Raw genomic sequence first — 379 nt, 5'->3', positions numbered from 1 at the left:
AGAATAGATTTTATCTTACCCGTTTTCCTGGTCAGCGTCAAATTAGTAGTAAAGGAGGTTATGGGGATAAACACCCCCAATACATAAAAAAATATGAGCGCCGCAGACGAAAATTTGTAATGAAAAACCGCGCGATTTTTTATTAAAAACTTTATTATTTATCGAAGTATCGATTTCACCGTAGTATCGATTGTTATAAATCGCGCGATCTTTTATTACAAATTTTAATTATTTATCGAAAAAATCGCACGATTTTTTATTACAAATTTTCATTACTTATCGAAGTATCAATTTTTATAAAAAAGCGTCGCAGGCGAAAATTTGAAATAAAAAATCGCGCTATTTTTTATTACAAATTTGCAATATTTATCGAAGTATC

This window comes from Rhagoletis pomonella, unplaced genomic scaffold (assembly GCF_013731165.1).
Source record: "Rhagoletis pomonella isolate Grant_MI unplaced genomic scaffold, Rhpom_1.0 Rhpom_scaffold_00005, whole genome shotgun sequence".
Lineage (NCBI taxonomy): Eukaryota > Metazoa > Arthropoda > Insecta > Diptera > Tephritidae > Rhagoletis > Rhagoletis pomonella.
The sequence above is the reverse complement of the archived record's forward strand: the minus strand, read 5'-3'. Positions refer to the sequence as shown.